Source organism: Bombus vancouverensis, chromosome 11 (assembly GCF_051014615.1).
Source record: "Bombus vancouverensis nearcticus chromosome 11, iyBomVanc1_principal, whole genome shotgun sequence".
NCBI lineage: Eukaryota > Metazoa > Arthropoda > Insecta > Hymenoptera > Apidae > Bombus > Bombus vancouverensis.
This window is the reverse complement of record NC_134921.1, coordinates 5,366,226-5,387,134: the sequence shown is the minus strand read 5'-3', so window position 1 is coordinate 5,387,134 and position 20,909 is coordinate 5,366,226. Positions and strand designations below refer to the sequence as shown.

At 30.3% G+C, this 20,909-nt stretch overlaps 1 long non-coding RNA gene across 1 annotated transcript in view; it reads left to right on the top strand.

The window, feature by feature from the left end:
* Nucleotides 1-20,585, top strand: part of LOC143303306 (uncharacterized) — a 341,397-nt gene extending 320,812 nt beyond the window's left edge. Inside the window, exons 3-4 of the long non-coding RNA XR_013059480.1 lie at nt 12,539-12,792; nt 20,355-20,585. This is a non-coding gene — a long non-coding RNA (uncharacterized LOC143303306). The remainder of the gene's footprint in view (nt 1-12,538; nt 12,793-20,354) is intronic.
* The last annotated feature ends 324 nt before the right edge of the window (nt 20,586-20,909 follow it).

Sequence of the window (20,909 nt, the reverse complement as noted above, 5' to 3'; positions counted from 1 at the left end):
AATATGTTCTCACAATGGAACATTTGCTGCAGCGAGAAAATCTGTGTGCCTTGCATTGTTAGAGATCGTGATATTTGCGTTCCAATAAAAATGCTCTGCCTCCGACCTCGCTGTTCCTTTTTCTCTTTTCAATCAATATTCCTTTCGTTACTGCGTTACGTTCCGCCAAAGAAACCAGAAAATATACAGAGTGTCTGAGTAATCATGGTACGATCAACAAGAAGGTGATTCTACGTGGAGAAAGAAGTCGAGAATGTGGAATAATATTTTCTCACGTAACGCTTGGCTTTCGAGAAAATCAAATTTGAAGATTTGTCAAGTATTACGTGAATTTGAATTTGGTTAGCATTTAATGTGAGTTTGAGTAATTTCTGAGTGGATAGGAGTGAGTAATTGGCAGAAGATTAATATAGATATGATGATAAGTAGAAAATATAAATTAAGATTTTTTCATTTGAAGCCTAGTTTTTTAGAAATTCCTAAATATTCTACAAATCATTAAAGCTTCGTTAGCTACATCGTTTCAAATCTCAAAATTTCTTCTTAAATCTTTCACCGATTTAATAATTTGAGACTGTATCTTCTCCATTTTTTTATACGAAAATACCATGTTCTGCCTGAGAGAAGTTCTAAGGGAAAATATCCAAAAGTCAATAACATTGTTCCAATTATGACGTCACTTAATGTATGACTCATTATGTTCCTTTTTCACAGTCTTCTTATATTTCACAAATTTTCGAAGTCAATTATCTCGAAAACAAAATGTCGTACGGAGAAAATACCATCCTATATTTTCAATTTATATTTTCACATAGCACCATCCCTTTTCCGATCCTACCATGATTGCACTGAGACACACTGTATAGCAGAGCGGGTTGAATCTGGAAATTGGAACTGTCGCACCGATAACAGAATTTTATTTGTTTCGAAACATTTTTTAAAGAAACTTGAAAGACTTAGCGGGGAAACAAGAGACGCTAATGGAGTTTCAATGATAGTACGAAACAGAACTTATTATTGGAAGGGATAACATCGAGTGTAAGTTGTATTCTTCATTGAAATTGAGTTGTAATCCTTTCGCTGCTATTCCTATTTTGATTCGAATTTTCTTCTGCTTCCGGATCTTATTGAAACAGTTTCGATTTGACCGATAAACATCCCTTCCGGTGGCAATAATGTTTTTAACGCTTTCGTACGCGATTTTACGCATAAATTTAAGTCTTGGGAAATTGAAAAGCTTTAAGTGCTTCATCGCAAAGGCTCTTTAATGGACTCGTGCCACCTACCATTTCTTTCCAGTCGGTGTTTCGATTAAAGTTTGTTAAAACTTTTCGGCGTCATCGAGGGAGCAAAACTAAGCTGTGAAAAGGGAACTTAATACCTGAACTGATTTGATCAGTAAAATTTTTACAATGATGCGATATGTAAATTTCCTTTTTCTTTCCGTTTTCTTCGTTCTCTTCTGAATGATAAGTTTTGACGTGCAGATGGTCTGTTAAATAAGACCAGATAATTAAAATGTACGGTTCAAATTGCTTCAGTTAAATGCAGTCACCATGAAGCCCTCTTAAACTTTCGTTAATTAATATTCCAATAACGGAAACTGCTTTCAGAGATAGCGCGAGATTGTTCGAGGCCTCAGCTGTTGCATTTGCGAATAATTAACACTTTGTTGCGCTAATTTCTTACTGATCAAAGGAAGTTAGTAGAACGAGCCTAGGACTTATCGGATGGATATATTTTTTTCTTATCTTTATCGGTTCATATCAGTATAATCATGTATGCATTTACATTTTCTCTCAGAACATAACTCAATGTTTTAGTAATCGTATTAAATAATAATGTTTATTCATATAATGATGCTTAGTTGTTTGTTGTATTTAAGTAAAAGAACATGTAAAATCTATACAAAGAGTGTTGAAACACTATAAAGTCGGATAATCTGAAACAGAAGCAGACAAAACAGATATTACACACAACAATATATATAATAAAGAATATATAAAATATCCAGAATACCGAAAATAAACAAAATTTTTGCAAAATTAAATAATCTCGACGTTCCACAAATTTTTTTAATCGACTAATTATTTTCATCTTGATTTAAGTTCTCAATTTCGTACAAAATTTTTATATTTTTTTAATGGGCACAATTTCACATTGCGTCCATCTCGATTTCATTTCCGTTAAAAGATATCGCAAACATCGTAATTTAAACCGGAAAAGTAAAACGATGACTTCTAGCATCGAATCTGAGTTTTCAGCGACAGTGTAATGTTTCATTTTATTCCAGTTTCGGTTTAAAAAGAAATAAACTAAAATAAAAGGAAAAGAGGCAGAGGGGCGTAAACGTTGTAGGAACTCGCTGACTAAAAAGATTTTGTTTCTTTGTTCTCGACACGCGGATGATGCAAAACGATTCAGACGACAGATAGGGAGCTGATGTGGTCTTGAAACGTTATTAGGGGGAAAAAACGAGTTCGAGAACGTGACACGCTGGTAATATCGTGACCAGTTTGTTACTCGAAAGTTGAGATTGAAATACATGCGTGGAACGTTGCAACAAGAAGTTCTGATTTGCTAGAAGAAAAAATATAATTTCAGTATATTGAAATGTAAGCCTTTTAAACGTTTTACCTGTACTTGATAGGATGAAAAATAGGATAAAATAAAATAAATCTTTTAAAAAGCTTATTCTTGGGAAAATATGTATACTGATTTATTAAAGGAGAGAAATATACATTGAGTATATAGAAATGTACGCCTTCTAAATATTTTATGTGTACTTGATAAGATGAAGAATAGCATAGACGTCTTTTGAATAAAGTTTATTTTTAGAACAATATTTGCTCTGGTTTGTTAGAAGGAAGATATAAGTTCCATTTATATGGAAATGTAAGCCTTTTAAATGTTTTATATGTAATTGACAGTCTATTCTTAAGTCTATTCTTAAAATACAGAATTTATCGAACGACATTGTTAGTAATTTTCATGAAAAAATGTTCTTATATAGCTTTCAACATGTTGTCAATGTGTTATCAGTGTTTTTATTTTAATTTTTTATTCTTTTTATCCTCTAATTCTACTTTGTTTATTTCAAAGATCAAATTATTTTTTATTATACGCTAAAATCATGATTGTTAGTATTATAATATGTGAGAAATTAAAATAAAATGTTATATTATCATGATCAATTTTTGTACTCTATTTTTATACGTATATTTCTCTTAGGCTTTACTTCAACGTTCGATTTAATATTTAATAAAAGTGGTTGACTACGTTATAGATAAGAGCTATTTCAAATATTAACTTGAGTAAACATTCACACATAATGTAATTCCACTAAGTAATTGCTTCTGATCAGCTACAAGACTTATTTTTCACTTTGCAGGTAGAATTCTAATTTCGTAATTTGTTGAGTTAACTTCTGCTTGTATCTTTCATTTTTACTGTTATATGATTAAAGAGGAGCTACTTTGAATTAATCCATAATATCCTACGTTTAATCTATTTTCTCCATTCCTCGCATTCAATTATACATAAACATATAGAAACTGAATTCATTTCCTAGTGGAGAATCGAAAGATTCGATAGATTACTTTCTAATTTTTTACTTAAAGGAAACTACCATTCCATGGATCTTTTTCTTCCCTTTTCCTTATATATTTGAAAAATACGTACGTTCCGTGCTCCTTCTGTGAATTAAAAGATATTAACCAGCAAGATGGCCCGATATAGAAAGTTTATAAAATGAGAAGTATAAAAAGACAATATAATCTTACAAAATGGATTTATATCTAATAAGAGCAATGAATATATTATACTATATTATATATTATATAAATAAATATATACCGCGGAATGAATAAAATATTTTTGGTACAAAAATTATTAAAATTCATACAGTAACAGTTTTAAACTTTCCATTATTCGTCATTATACATATTTCTCTCCTCAACTGTGTCAATTTACTCCACTTTCATTTATTTAGAATATCCATTTTGGTCACTTTGCCTTCTTTTTCGCCAGTCAGTGCAGGAATTTTTCTCCTTTATTTTCTCTTCAGGATAAACAACCGAGTGCTTTGAAGAAGCTCTTGCTATTGGGCAAAAATAAATTCAATTCAATAAACGGGGTAGTAAAGGACGTGTCGATATTGAGATGGATAAGTTGGCCTGCTCCCAATCGCTCATATTGGAACTTGGAATGTGTTTCCTTACTCCCTTATTACTTTTCCCCTTGCAATTAGATTTCGAACTATGAAATCAAGAAATAATAGCACACTAATGATGAAACGGTTTTGGCAGTCGTGGGAAATTGAGATGAAATTTCGAAAATAATGATACATCAATAAAGCAACATATTTGACAGATGTGAAAAATTCAATATTGATATGAAAAATTAAATTTACAAAATAGTGATACACATATGAGGTAACACTTTCGATAGCTATGAAAGCTGAAATTCAGGTATGAAAGATTGAAACTAAATTTAGAAAATACTGGTGCTTTCCTATAACGTAATAAATTCGGGAATTTCTTCTTTCGGTATGGAAAAATACTAAGATAGAACTCTGTAATTTTTTTCATGCTTTCGCTGACCAGTCCAAAACGCTTATTTCAAGACAAATAAATTTTCGGAAAATATGAAAAATTTAACGTAGAACAATCGAGGAATGTCAGAAAGCTGTAGGAGGTAACAGATATCTTTTTGTGAAAAGATAGGAATCTATTCTCGTTTCTTTTTATATTGATCTTAGAAAGGCAGTTCGGAAATAAATTCTAGCTTATCGCCTTCCAACTATCGCGCTAAACGATAATCAATTCGTATCAGAACCTCTATTGCGACAGCTGGAAGCCAGTCGCTGAGAGTTAAAGGAAGTTGATAAAAATTTGTGCATATAAGCATGCAACTTTGATGCGTTTTTGATGGCTGCTATTTCTTTCCTAGAATCCATTTCGCTCCACTTAAACGAAATACCTTATGATTTATGGGAATCATATAATTTTTTCGTAATCTGTCCGTACTGATATTGCATTAAGAAACTTATGTTCTTTTTTTATGTATCACTCGTGCATTCCAATTGGTTTCAAATTTCATCAATATAATCGTAACAGTTATGTTTCATTACCAAAACCTTGTGCTACCAAAGCTTCAAAATGTATACATGTATATTTATATAGAACATACGATATGAACATAAAAGTTTTATGTGATAGATGTTCAAATACATCTATGAGCCAGTGTATAAGACTGATATTTCGTATTTAAGGTTGTATTTAAGATTCATATCTAGCCAGTTGTCACCTTTGTTTGCTCACTTCCCAGGGCGCGTATAAAAAGAATGAAAAATATTTGTTCTCTGTTGAGAACAAATTGTCACTATAAATATTCCAAGAATTTCTCTCTTCTGTATGGAAAAATATTGAGATGGAACTCTGCAATTTTTTCTGAGTTTCGCTGCCGAATCTGTAACGCTTATTTGAAGACAAATAACAGTGAAAAATGGCGTTCCACTATATCGTTGAATCTATTTCAAATTTTACAACTATTATAGATAACTGATCGATCGTCGTTTCTTTAACATTTACTTCCGTTCCTGTCCTATTCGTTTCTTCTTTAAAGCAGAAAAATATAGTTAGAATGTCGAATACACGTGTGAGATAAAAAGCACGAGAATACTGGAAAAATGTATCGCGGTAGATTTCACACGTAGCTTCCATAATCATATTCCTTTCTGTACACGCATATCTACTTTCATATTTGTGATATTGTAGAAAACATTAACTAAAAAAGTTGTGAACTTAATCTTCGTAAAATACCAGGAAGGAAGGTAGGAGGAAATTGGAGGATAATAGCTATTCTCTCGGTGAGAAAACACGAATGTTTTAATCGAATTCGACAGGTTTTTCGGTCATCAAAATATTATATTTTTATACCTATGAAATGGCAATTTAATTTTTGCAATAAACTTGTGGATTTATGAGCAACTGAAAATTGTAAAGAGTCGGAATATTTTTTATCATCGAGTATTCTCTCTGATAATCGATTTGTTTAAATAAAATATAAGAGAAGATATTTCCGGGAAATATTTTACGATTGTGTAATTTACCGTTTTACAAATAGGTTTTGGTAAAAATTTAAAGCTAGATTATTCTTCATATGAAAGATAAGTATTCAGATCATGTTCTAATTGATATTACTACCCTCCGTTAACCCTCATCTTAAGAAATTCATTTCTGACGCACTGGATGTCGACCTTTAATTATTACAAGTCCAAATCTCGCTATTTCTCATGTAAAATTTAAATGAACTTCAAATTAATATTAAGTCATAATTTCACAGTGTAATAATTTTCTTCACAAGAAATCAGTTTACTTTATCTTGGTCCTCTTGTCACAGTGTATTACAGCATAATCTAATTCTTGCAATCTACAGAAACCATTACCAAACGACAAACTCCTCCATAAAGCCGACTTCAGACCATCATTTCAGACCAACAGATCATTTTGGAATCATTCGTCTTCAGTATGAATTAACTTCTCAGGAAGGTGAGGCTCTGCTGCTGTTACTTTCCGTCGGATAAGAGTAGATGGGTCTATTTCTTTGTCACTGAGCATGTAGGTCATAGCCTTATCAAGCAACCATAGAAAAAGGAGGAACGTCCTGTGATTGCCACGATGTTCGAGCGTGCTTTGATCCATGAATCGAAGATGACAAAAGAAATCGCGAGACCTTCCTGAATTGTCACAGATAAGGGATAGGCAGAAAATTCCAATCGGAACCGAGCTTCAACCGATATTCCAGGAAATTTCGATGGAACTGCAGCTGGTGAAAGTTTCCTCCAGAATGAGCGAAAAAAGAGAGAACGTGCCTGGTAGAGGATTATTTGTGTTTATTATTTATTATTATTATTATTTATTGGTGTTCAATCTAAAATTGAATTTTGACGGTACGTAGATTATATTAAAGCTTGAATCTTTCATTCTGTAGAATATTTTTAAACTTGGAAGTGTCGTGTTTAAGTATTTCGAAGATTACACCTGTGTAATTTGTAAAGTTTTTTATAGTTGATAAAAAGAAAATCGCATAAATTATTTAAAATTTTAGATCATAGAAATGATCATAACAATTTGATCTCTCACTGTACGTATGTATGTATGCTTATGCATTGAATATAAAGAAATAATCTTGAAGAGTGTGAAAATTTCGAATCGTTTGACCCTAAGAAATTTTATTTAAAAAGTTTAGTTTTGCACGAAACAGAGGCTTTTTGGTATATGGCTGGAAATTCACTTACAGCGCCCGCCAGCTTTGTATCATATATCCAAATTGCTTTCCGGTATCAAGCGTCATTTGCATCTCTTTGTATCTAACTTCATTGGGGACATAATCGTCGATGCATCGCTGCACTTTCAACCATCGAAATTTTCTCATTTATTGATTCACTGACTCAATTGCAGTTCTTTCTCTTACACAAATTTCCGACGAAATTTTTATATTATTTAAGTAGTAGAGATAAAGTTAAATTTATTTATCATTCATGGGGAAGAAAATTCGAAAATCAAAATTTATTTCAATGATTGAAAGTTAAGACAGGAAAAATTTATAATCAAATAAAGTACAAATGGAACAATTAATAAAGGAAATTATTAATCCACAAAGAAATGAAAATGTACACGAAAGAAAATTAAAAGAAATATTTTTCATAATAATTAAAATCATTATTATTTAGACGAAGAGAGATGGAGAATATATTTTGCACAATAATGAAAATCATAACTATTTTTTCTATCTAACTTGTTAAATTTCTGAACAATATTTTGTATTCCTAATTAATATTTCATTTAGTGCAAGATAAAATTAGTACATTATCTGTGAATGTTGTAAGAATGTACATACATAATTCTAAAAGCAATTAAGTAATGATAATTTTTCAATATCGTACTTATTTCCGCTTCCCAATTTTTGCAGCTAATTTGACTGTAATTGGTAAAAAGATGAATAACACCCGAGTGTCATATGCAAAAATGGGAATTTTTAATGTAAAATATACTTATCATATTTTGCGTATCGTGTAATGTGGGTTCATTCGTTAAAACAGTGTAGTATGGAGTAAAATTTTTTGTTAAATAACATCTATCCAGAAAGTAAATTGATGAAAAAAAGCTTTCCGATGTTACCATTTCCAACAGGAAAATTATAACGAACATCCGATTGCTTATCGAAGCTTTTTTTAATTCTCTTCATAGGTATAAAATAGAAAATTCGAAATACCAGTTTTAAGTATAATTTTCCCCTAAAGAAAAGTTATTTTTCCGTCTAATTAATTATAAAGGAAATCTTATGTTACCATAATTTAGTTTAAAATGTAGTATCCTTTTCCAGGTGGAAGTACAAATTCGTTTTATGCTAGAGGTGCTTTTAAATTCGGGATATTGTTTAATTGTATGAGACTACGTACTTTTATAACACAAGGATAGACGTTTCGTACGAAAGCAGTTGTGGAACGTAGAAAAATGACACTGAACAATTAATAAATAAAGAAGATAGAAATACAATAAATTAATTGTAAATTCCAAAAGGAAAAATGTAAGTTTTATATTCAGAGTCGATAATGTATAAAATTTCAAAAGCAAACAGATTCTTCGTGTCGGGTGATATTATTAGCTCCCACAAAGATCGTTCGAAATGACAGGAACCGTCAATCATTCCTTCTTCAACCTTTGGTTTCCATGTTTCTTACATGAAATTTGTAATTTTACGAATGGCCTTCCCTTCGATTCGTTATTTGTAAAGTTATTTTGAATTAATAATTAATATTAGAATAGGATCATTAGAAATAATTATCATTAGAATTAAAATAGAACAAAAACCATTACCATACTATATAAAATCTAAGCTTGTAAATATTCATTTTTCTTATCTATTTAATTTTCTACGTAATTAACTTTTTAGACATTTATTGTCAAATCATTGTAATATCACAAAAATTCAATTCTTATAATATTTCTTCTTTCAATTATACAATTTTCGAAATAATTAAGTCTGGAGATATTAATTCATAATGCTCAATCAACAAAAACTTGAAGTATGCGATCCTTTATTTTCCAAGCGACTTAATTTCCAAGATTTTCATTCAAGCATTAAACTTCTCTTTCTCAGCAATATAATCGGTTATTGAGAAAGAATAATTGGTAAACTGCCAATAAACGGTTAACAGCAACCCTTTTTAGTTACACTCTCGAAACACCTGCAAACTTGTTGCATATGATTCCACCGTAAAAACTTCTTTATCACTTCTGTAATTTGCTAGTTCTTGCCTAAATAATAGTTCTGAAAAGAAAATTAAAAATAGAAAAGCATTTCCATCTATTGAGGGTTTAATCGTAGGAATTCGACATTCTTGACAAAGCAGGACTCGTTTCTTTCAATTATACTGGCGAAGATTACCTAGGAGGAGATTTTCGAACCGCAATTATCTTCGAAGAATCGAGATAAGCTCCGCATGCGAGTAAGGGAAAAATGGAAATTGGCGAGTCTCCAAGGGATGAAACATACCACGTCGTTCGAGTTTCGAATGTAGACGTGGTAACGGACTTCCGAGTGTTTCTCTTGAGCCTTTGAAAAATGGAATTGTAACCTCTCCATTGTAGTATAGAATTCTTGACTCACCTGTACGTGGCAGCCATTCTTCCTTGAATGCTTTTTGAAGCAATCTTTCTTAGATTACAAGGCCTTCATCTTGGCGAATGGATGAAATTTAGCGTTGTACAAGTGCTACGATTCCGTGGACGAAATTTAAATCCGTTTTTGAGAAAATATCTTATTTTATGTCGATTTTTATTGACGAATATAGGATAGCTGAAAGAGGGGCTGTCTTAGGAAAGTGGATTGTGAGGGTTGTAATTTCGCTGACAATGTAGTCCGATTTTATTTCGATATTTTATTTCGCTGTCAATATTTTATGTCACATTCGAAGATCACAGAGAGAAGATATGGTAAGTCACAATTTTCTGAAATCCAATACCTTGTCGATCGCATATTAACAAAACTGTCTTTTTATTAAATTTAATTGTGGGATTCTCTTGAAAATATTTACGTTCAAAGTATTGATCTGAACTATCTCGAAAAATATTGATTTCAAAACTATTAATCATCATACTTTACACATTAGATATAACATTAGTCCTTTTTTGTAAGACCTAATGAATTTACTATCTATTGCTGAAATACTTGTACCAAATAGTATCTTACAAATGAAAATCACAGTAGAAAAATATGATAAGCAAATTTGTTAATTTTTCTATTTTGATGTTATTTAATGGTTAAAATAATGTATTGAAAATTATTCGTTTATATATTAATATATTATATATTAGTTTATATAATATGTATTTATATAATAATATATTAAAACACACCCTTCTAATTATTTAATAACATCAAAATAAAAAAGAAACATAAAATTGGACGTATCATAGCTTCCTCCTGTAATCTTCGTTTCTATGATACTATTTCAGTATTCAGCAATTTCTTTATATTCTTTGCCATGTCTTGTTTCGAGATTCTGACTAATTAGGGATTAAAATTTAACGAGGATCCGTGATGTATTGGTCGTATAAAGTTGGTGGTTTTTCTAGATAGATCTGGGTAGGTAGTAACATAAAGCACGTTCTTTTATTATACCCTGAAATTTCTTATCGAAATGGAAAAAGGTCTTGTTAAGGTAAAGAACCTTCTGAATCAATGAACTATCGTTCATATATACGTGGATTTTTCGTGGATGAGTTATAATAGCACGAAGTGCAGTGTCCGCGATAATAGTCTACTTTCCATTAGATAAATCATTGTGTTCTCCTTGTGTGATGCTCTGTGTCGCTGAAAATTAACCATATAAATCTTGGTTAAAATTATATCACATCGTAAATTAAATATTTCTTCCAGATTTTATTGTAAAATTTATCTCACGGCGTTGATCTTGTTTTTCTTCTTGCAATGACTAGTCAACAATAATATTGTTAACATAATGACCCATTGTAATTTTATTTAATAAATAATATAAACTCTAAACTGAACACAAACTGAACATAAGTCATTTATTTTATTCTTTAATTAAATTTTCTATGACGTAAAATTATTATATAAATTCACGAATTCATCAAAATTTCTTCTTGATCTGAAATATCTTATATATACGTATAATATACTTTTAACATTGCACAGTGTAGTTTTACATTTCATAAATGTAATTTGTATGTACAATGTTTAATGTTTTGAAAGGATTAGAATTGCATCATAATAGTGATTAAAAGCTGATTTGCACATATTGTATTTCGTTGTATTTCTAAGCACAACTGAAAATTTACTTCAGTAATTTCACCTTGTGAATAATTTTATAAATTGTTGATTTCTTTTATTTAACTTCAGGATTTAATCCAGATTCGAGATTTATTTTATTCCATTCCCAAACCATCAACCAATGATTTACAAGCCCAAATATTTTTTTAGCAAGGACGAAAGTTTTTAAAGGATTTGATTAATTACTGATGCGCATAAGAAGTCATTTCTATCGTTTATTCCTTTCTCTCTGCATACAGTAAGAAGTTTGGTGAGAATGTCTATGCAGAATCTTTCTATTTCATTCCGAATCAAAACGAATTTCACTTCAAGATTGATTATACTTCACTTTCGACGAGCAAAACGGGGAAGATAATTAGTTCGATTTCTGTGAAAGGTATAATTGAGATTCTTTTATGGGAAAGAGGTCAGAATATATTTTGCATAAATGTGATTTTGAACATTAAAAGTTTAATTAAAATCGCCAATGGAAAACTAGGTTGACACAATGACAATCTCAAGTTACTCTAATTTCATAGGTGAAACATTCTACTCGTTGCAAGCACGACTACTAAACAAAAATGTACCGTAAAATTTTAGATTGATAAAACACGTCAATTTGGAAAGAATGTGAAAATTCTTGTTAATTAATAATTTCATGAAAGAAGGAAATGCCTACTGTGATGTATTAATTTGTAATTTGAAAATGTCAGAATCGCGAGAGAAGTCGAATTTTTCAGAAGGTTATTGACAAAGCAACAAAAGTCTCATTAAATGTCATTAAAACATTCATTCCTCCTTCAATATTCAATCAGATACGATTCCAGATAAATCCTGATTCTCTTAATTTATTTTTCGGTATGTTTCTTCCATGCAATAGCAATTTTAATTCAATTTCATTTATTAAAAATTTTATATAACTGCTGATCATATCAGAAATAATTTCATCATGTAAATATTATTTCTTTGTTTGAGAATATAAGGTAGTTCGATCATTTAATTAAATAAGCTTCTGATTCGTTTTCATTGTACTCTATCATTTTCAGTTGAATTTCATTGTAGTATTGTATAGAATCATCTTTTCTATTCTGGATAATTTGCGTAATTTTATAATAAATGTTTAATGAATGAAAGAATTATACGTTAGGGAACATTTGTGGAATAATTGGAAATAATTTTACGATTCATTCTGTTCCAGATCAAAAACATCAGCGTTCTTCAGTTCTAAAAAGTGACGGAGGTTCCTTTATTGCGTCACGGAACGAGACTTTTGTCGCTGGAAGTACAAGTAGAGAGTAATTCTGGTTTTAACGTCTTACATTACGCGCAACGACCCAGCAATTACCAAGAGAGCAATTTTTCCGAGCCCCAAATGAATCTCTGCTACCTTTGCGGTTCGCGAGCGTTAGACGTATTAAGAATTCTGACGATGGAGGAAACTCTTCATTATCGGTAAGTGCATTCTGATAATAAAAATTTTGTCAACTAAGCGCATTCTATATCCTTTCGTTTTCAACGATTTAAAAGATATACGAAGCTTATATAAAATTTACATTAATTTAATAAATTTAATTTTTTCAGAATATTTTTCTGAATTAGAAAATCAAAGAACAAAACATTTTTCTTGATTATTATTTTATATTGAGTTGAATGACAAATTTTTCCATTTCCTACTTCTTTGCTTTTTTAAACTCATATATTCTACTGTGATTACAGTTGCAATTATGTTTCTTTCTGTTCATAAGTACATGGGAAAATCCACTTGGAAAAAGAATAGAAATATTAAATGGAGAAATTATAAGCAATTTTCTTCATATTCACTGAATGAAACACCGTGTGATTACTATTTGTTCAAGTCGTTACAAAATTTTATGAATCGAAAAGAATTCAAAGGCTATAAAGAAGTGAATATTAATTTTCCAAATTATTTTACTGGTTGTTAACTCCGTAAAATTTATTTGTGAGATAGTAATACATACTAACATGTGTAGATTATATTACTGATTATGATATCAATATAATCAATTCTGTACTTGATATAATAAAAACGTAAAAACTTTTCACTCAACTCAATCATATTGTTTGGTAAAATCAATTAAACTTTGCGAAAGTTGGTTCCTTATAGGACTAAAATTAGTGCTCACTTTTCATCCAACCAGAAACTCTTATTATAGGAAACCGATTTGGACGTATTCCTATTCGTGCCATAAAGTCTTTCTATTACATTGGTCGATGCAGACTGTTACAGCATATAGTTCTTATTTCTACTAAATTTCTTTTTTTGCATTTTCCTCAATGAGGAAACTTATCGAATCCTACTCAAAGAAAACACTTAAAATAAAAAAATGATTTAAGTTTCTTTGTAAGACGAGAACTAAGAAAAAATTTCTATATCTTTTATTACAACTTATTATAACAAATGATTATGATCGCTATGAAATTATTATTTACTTGGAACGTGAACAAAATAGAATTGAAATTGATTATGCATTAAAATAAATCTCTCTATATTGCAAAATGTATCTTTATATTTTTAATAATATATTATAAGAGTTCAAAAATTCACAAATTATTAAAAGTCTTAAATCATAAAAATTTATATTTTTCATTTAATCGCAGTAATATGAACACTGTATAATAAATTCTTAATATAAAATGTTTCGATCGAAAGCTCCGATAGATTGTCAATAAAGATAGAAAATGTAGCAGCGGTTCCAATTAAAATTTACGCGGCAATCGCGATAAAAAAGAATCGAAGTTGGTACGTGAGAGAAAAGTTTGAACAAACGTTCTAATTAATTATTCGAATAAACTCACAAACGTGAACACGATGGTCGTAAGATTTATACGACAGGCATGGAATTGTCCTCGCGCAGCTTGAAATTTAAAACAGACGAATTGAAGCTTAAGAAGATTACCCAGTAGTCCTTGAGCTCGATTTTTACAAACAAATAGTGATGAAACTTGCTACCGCGTAATTTTACTTATGGTTCACAATCCTTTTTGATCCTCGTCTTGCATAGAAATATATTTACCTTTTTTTTTAAGAAAGTGGTGAAACTTGTTACCACATTATTCAATAGTTTTTTTTAAAAAAGCAATTCAATTATTTCTTTGTTAGTTGAATATTTCTCTGTACAAAAAGAAAAAAAAAGAAAGATGAAAGGCGTTCAAAAAATGAATAGAGTAAAACTGGCGAAAAACGAGAATAATAATCGTTGTCATAAATGTTGCGCGCATAGACGATGTGACAACGCGAACAAATGTTATTCCTTAGATTTGGCTCGTAGCATTCGTGCAAAGAAAAAGCAGTAACTTTTGGATTTATGGCGTACAGTTGCGTAAGTGGTTGTGTGCCAAGAGTGGAAAAAGGGGGAGCCACAATGACCAGTGTTTCTGGCATTTTTCCGCCACAGAGGAATCGTCACTTTCCTCGATGACAAGTGTGACTCATTATTTAGAGCACTATTTATCCTTGGAATGTACGTGTTTTTGTTTCATAAGAAATTATTACGCTGTTATACTAATTTTCTTTTTAAATTGAATATTACAATGAAAGGTAAAATTTTTTATGGAGAATCGAATGAGAAACTTGTACTTAATACATCTTTAGTTTATAGGAAACTATTGTATATGTAAAATATAATATAAATGTAATTTGAAAATATAATAGTTCAATATGGAAGAATTTGTAGTCATATTTGCCTTGTTCTTGATAAATTGATATTTGAGGAAAGAAAATACATTCTTTAACAGGAATCTAAATAAGGAATTTGTATTAGAATTCTTCTAAAATTGTAGAGTACAGCCTTAGTATATGGTATCAAGTTGAGTGTCAGCACGAACGATGTTCTTGCGAACTAAAGTTGTAAGGTCTTGAATCATTACCAACAGGTGGTAGAAGGCGAACTTTCTCACTGCAGCTGCTAGAAAATTTCTCGTCGATGAAAGAACTTGATTATGTGCAACTATGACGAAATTCTACGCCAGAGAGCATTCATTATATTAACAACATTATCCTATATAAAATATATTAAGGGAAAAATATATAGGATCATATTTTTTCTAATAGCTTATGTTTAATTTACAAAGCGGATAATTAATACTCCTCCGTTTAAACGTAACTAAAATCTGAATTTGTATTAACCTAGAAATAAAAGGAAATATCGAGTTGAATGAAAAAGTGCTTTTGTAGCAATTTCTTTCACTTCGCAATTCTTGTCGCAATTCTGATTTTTTGTTTTAATATTTCGTGATATGTGCGGCTCATATTGGATACCTTGTAAAACGAGATTCTAATTTGTCGCCTAATGTCTAATTGTTCTTGCTGCCGAGCTGGAGAATCGAAGAAATGTTTGCAAACATATTTTTCGAGGATCGTGTTGTGGAAAATGCCATATTCCACCCACGCCCGCTCGTTGGCATAACAACGAATATGTCAGCAACCTACTCCAAAAAAAGAAAACAAGATAAATAAATATGCATGAAATATTCACATGTCAATTTATTTAACTATCGTTACTCCCGTTACATACGAAATATTTATTGTGTATTGCACCAATATAAAATAATTCTTAATATTGGCATGATATTTTATTAATAATATAATAAAAATTTTCAATTCAGATGAAAAATTAAAAATCATAAAAAGAGTTCAAATTTGAAATTTCTAGAAATCTAAAAATGCTATTGGTTTTAATAAAATAGACAATTATTCCATGCGTACTTTCATCAATTCTTCTTCTTTATAAATTTGTTATTCTTTTTCTTTCCTTTACAATTTTTTTCACATTCTTCTAGCTTCGTAAATTATTTCTAAATTTGACAGAGTTCATGCAGCATATACTAAAAATAAAAATCAATTTACGATAAAACAACACACTTATAAATGAAACGATGTGAAAAATATTGAGAACGAAAAATATTGAATTATTCATCGTTACACTATTGTAAATTGACAAAGTGGCTCTCACGCCATTAAGTTCTCCCAACTGCATTTGGAAATTCATGGAATCATTTAACATGAAAGACGTGACACGAATTACTCACGTTGAATAATATTGTGAAATATTATTCTAGGATACGATTGTACAAATTATTATAAATTATTGTAATAGAATATTCCTAGGAAATGCCATCGTTTATTATTATCTTGAGACATTGTTTCGGCGGATTATCTTGAAATATTATTACGACATTATTAGAGGATCTTCCTGTAAAATATCATAATATGACTTTGCTACGAACATAATGAAATTAAACTAGAAATTAGAAGACGAAGTATTGGACAAAATATTTAATTTTCGCATTACAAAGATAAATTCGTGAGAATTATAAAAATTGTAAATTGTAATAACAATTGTTATGGAGAATTTAATACTACTGAATTAATATGAATTATTATCATTGTCATAATATATATCATCACGAAATACTATCGTAAAAATCACTCTATGAGAGATTTGCATGATTTCTTCGAAAACTGAGAGAATTAAAATAAAAGTTATAACCGAGGGAAAGTCGACATAATATTTAACAGTTCCTACGCGATATGAACTAGTTCATCTAAAATACGCGAGCAAACAAACCTAAATCGACGTAACACAGAAATGTCAGCATTCGAGATAAATGCACATTCGCAATTCCCCTACGAACATTTTCTATAAATGCTCCTATTTACAGAATCTACACCATTTAACGATATGCCAACCGCTAGCACATGGATAATGCGGGTTTCAGATGCGGAAAGACCGATAACAATCTGCCAATATAATACATACGCTCGTAAAAGTATTTAAGCACTTGGAGACACCTTTTATGGATATGTTGTGTGTTATATGAACCATTTTGAAATTTCGTACTGTAATGAGATACGAGTGTCACAATTGTATTAATAAAGCTTGAAATAAATGTGAGATTATAATGTAGAAATTACAATATATTTAGTACAAGAATATGAGTCGCAGAGATCACAAAGTTATTTAAGCTTTAAACAGTCAATTATCCACTATATTGACAAACTTCAATACTCAATAGAACCATGTTTAACACTTATTGTATGCTTAGGATGACTATTGATGGCGTATACTAACATTTTACTAAATTCGTGTCTGTAATAAATATCTCGTAATTTTTATATACATTTTCTATTCTTCTACAAAGTTTTCTGCGGTAAGAGTTCAAATACTTTCGTGTACGACCGTACAAGCATGTATTACTTCAAACTTAATTTGCAACCTTAATTATTGTTTCTTGGTGTTACGTTTGAAGTTCCCATTGGTGGCAGAAAATTTGTACCGAGAACCCGTCTGTTGTTCATTTGACGTTTCATTGCGGCAGCCATGAAATTAACTGGCTGGATATAAATGAAGGTTTGTCTTGGCGAAACAATCAAGACGCGTTGTTATTTACGGCATTTCCATTCCTATGGCGATCGTGGTGGTTTCATGTGAATTTACTCGTCGGAACATTATCAACTCGACGCTCGTTTTCGATTGTTTTCGAGAGCCCCTAGTTATTACGTGGCGTGAATCGAACAATATGAACGCGGCTTGTAGAATTAATGAACGGGTGAAATTACGTCTGCTCTGCTTCATGAATTGATGATCCCTCGGCTGAGAAATTAGTAGTCATTTTACAGCAACGAGAGCGCGAGCGTTTTCACGTGTCTGCACTGTCGTTTCAGTTATTTCTGTACAGTACAAGGAGTCATGCATAAACTATTTACAGTGGGTCACAAAACTATTCGTTCACTTGCCATACTAAACTTTTATCTTTTATTCGTATATTGCGCGTACTATATCGATGACTTATTGCACAAATATTGTATATCCATCTTTTGTAAAATTTGAGTTTTTACATGCAACATGTAGTTCTTGACTGTTTCTTTATGCTGGATAAAAATTACATTTATATTTACTTCAATGAAGTGAATATGAATTTGTCAAAAATAATATTTTTATTTATTGTATTTAATGCATATAGACGTATTTTTAAGAAGCACGATCATTTACGTTTATCATTTTATGTTCCTAAAAAGGATCAATGTGCAATTTGCAAAAAGTTTTATAATACCTCTAATGAAAATAAATACGGTGCAAACATTATTTATTTATTTATATAATGCCACTGAATTTTTGGAATTTCTTATCTCAAAAACGCTAAAAGTAGACATACAATATTTGTGCAGTGACTCATCGATACAAAACGTTCTGAAATTTTATTTAGGATTTTTTTTTAGAATTTAATTTTTAAAGGGATCTGCCAATGTACGAATACTTTCAGGAATCACTGTAGGTGAACGCGTATAAATATAATTTCCTCCAAATTGGAGTAAAATGTAGAAAACCGACTACGAGTATCTTTGACAAACGTTTTCGAGAATTCGTCGGGTTTCTTAACGCGTTTTATACGTTTATTTTATATGAAAATGTGAGCCGACTGAATGGTCGCAATTTTATGTAAGTTACATAAAGCTAACCCTAAAATTTCGAAAGAAGGGATTTCGCCGTTATCTTTAGCAGTTTCCAGGACAAAGTAGTTTGTAACCTTTTATGTGGGTCACCGTGTATTCATGACGATATTACGCCAGTTATATTGGGATTCTGATATGTATTTCTTTTGAAAGATATATAATTTTGCCTCTTCGTTGTTATATATGGAAACCTATAAATTTTTGTGAGAAAAAGGGATATGAAGATCACGTAAAGTAGTGACAACAATTTAGAAGTTCAAAAGGAAAGTGGTACACAGAAGTGACAATATCTTGATTATACTGTTTTTTAAATTAATAAAATTCATTCACCTTTCTTTTTTGAAATATAAATTGACTGCATTAACTACATTTTTGTGTTATTATTGATCATCGATTCGTTATTCCAACAGTGCAAAGAGAAGAATAACATGAAATGCGAACAATACTGTCAAATATTGCAGGATGGATACGAAAGTTATTTCATAATCGTACTCCTGGTAAAATAGTAGACATATCTTGATTAGTTCAAGAGAATGGTAGAAATAATTGAACACAGACGAAGCAAATGCTTTTAAACATTAAAACATATTACTATATACGCACTCTAGAAGTTGAGAAATTCATAAAATACTTTTTCACTAAATATGAATATTGTACATTTTAGGAAAATACACTTCGATTAAAAATAGAATTAACTTATACATTTCAACAATAATTTATTGTGTTCCAATTTCATTTTTAATAATTTTATACAAGAAAAATTAATCGCTGAAACGGGTAATTAATCTGACATTTCCGAATATTCTACGCAGAAAGATTCATTAAAATATCTTGTTTGTAGAAAGTATAGTGAAAAAGAAGAAATTGTAGCGCACGTGCGCTGTCTGTGGTTTCAATCTCGGGACCAGTCAATTTCGAAACATGACTAGTTGTTTCCCGACTTTTCCACCGAAACATTTCAACCATCTCGCCGTACAACTGAACACACGATGTAGAATAATAGACACTCGTTGAAATCGACTACTTTTCACAGGGATTCACCATTTTTGATTCAATATTTCTATCTTTCATCAGCTAAATAAAACGTCAATTCAAACAATAGTTTCAAAGTTGATCGTGTACATACCAATTGTCGTGCCATAAAGAAGAAGTTAATAATTCCTATCAACTTTCTTTGAACATTCGATACCTCAATCGCTTAATATGTGAAAAACAAAGCCTTTAGTTGCCGAACTATTATAATATTAAAAACAAATAGCTGTTTATTCGATAAAGTATTAAAAAAAAACCTATTAGTTACGAAATATATAAAACATCATCAAGTCAGTCTCTCTATTTCCATTCTTAAAATATTTTGACAAATTAATGAAAGATCAATACTAGTTACACCTAAACAAATATATTTATTATTCAAATATAATTAATTCCGCAAAATTTGAACAACATTACCCTAAGTATTTGTCGAATATTAAGCGATATTATATATATAAATGAATCTTGTGATGCATCCACGATTGGGTAATTCTTATCTTTCTTTTAGGTTGGACGGAGAAGCAAGGCAGAAGTTCCGCAGACAAATTCCACTAGCATCAACAGGCTATTCTTTACCGCGTAAAAATCGATGCTGTGGAATTTCTTCCGGATAGTTTCACCATCTGAGGATTAAAGAACCGTCCGTTTACGTCAGTGAAGCGAATCTTTGATCATTAGACTGCGAAATTTTATACATTTATGGAAAATTTAAAGATGTAGAATAATAGATGAAAATGCATACGATACGAAAAATGTATAAAATATTCAAAGTATAGTATTCTGTATAATATAAACTTTCAATTCTAATATTCTTAATTTTTAAATATAATTCATTTAATTTTCAACATAATTATAATATTCTAAATACGATATTTATTTATTTAAGTCAATATTTAGAATATTTAGGATTTTATAATTTTATTTTAATTAGAAATAAATCTATTTCTTTATCTAAATCTATTTCTTTGAGCTTCTTACTTAATCAAGACGATTATTCTTTATATTATTTAGGAACTGATACAAATCTCTGTCTAAATCCTGTTCTTCTAAGAATATGAATTTA